A 623-nucleotide genomic window follows, 5' to 3' on the forward strand; every position below is an offset into this window, starting at 1 on the left:
TATATACACCACTTAAAAAAAACTGACCACTGTTTGGTCAGTTTAAAGTTTGACCAGTTCAAAAATCTACCTAATTTAAAGTTCAACCCTTTTGCGTTCAGATTACTGTTAAATGCAGTTCTTATTTACTCAGATTGTTTTGAATTAATCTTGAATTATCTCAGTTTTGAGATTCCAATGATATGATTGTTTATTTTTAGAATGATATTGTAGGGTAGGTGTGGGAGGCTGGATATGGCCAGTTTGGACATAAAACAGGCAAAATATTTGAGCCCGGATACAGCTGATTTAAATGTTTAAATGATTAGAAATATTTGTTCAGCTTACCTTCCAGGAGGACCACTCATTGTGCACATAGATGGATTATGATCTGGCAATCTGGACAACAAAGAAAGAAAGAAAGAACGAATGAACAGATGAATAAACAGGGAGACAGCTGATACTTATAAACAGGGTTCAAATATTGGTTTCGTAGTTCGAGAGTGGGTGGGGTAAATTCAAGGCGGTGCCCCAGCATGGCCAAAAGGTAAAAGAAAAAACTGAAAGAAGCCTGTTGTATACATATATATATATATATAATGTATCTTTTACCATTATATATATATAATGTATTTGTGTGTCTG

At 34.0% G+C, this 623-nt stretch overlaps 1 long non-coding RNA gene across 1 annotated transcript in view; it reads right to left on the reverse strand.

Moving 5' to 3' along the window:
• The window catches only part of LOC106884097 (uncharacterized), an 88249-nt gene that overhangs the window by 7499 nt on the left and 80127 nt on the right, over positions 1 to 623 (reverse strand). The window contains exon 3 of the long non-coding RNA XR_008266444.1: positions 328 to 378. This is a non-coding gene — a long non-coding RNA (uncharacterized LOC106884097). The remainder of the gene's footprint in view (positions 1 to 327; positions 379 to 623) is intronic.

This window comes from Octopus bimaculoides, chromosome 21, assembly GCF_001194135.2.
Source record: "Octopus bimaculoides isolate UCB-OBI-ISO-001 chromosome 21, ASM119413v2, whole genome shotgun sequence".
In the NCBI taxonomy this organism is placed as follows: Eukaryota; Metazoa; Mollusca; class Cephalopoda; order Octopoda; family Octopodidae; genus Octopus; species Octopus bimaculoides.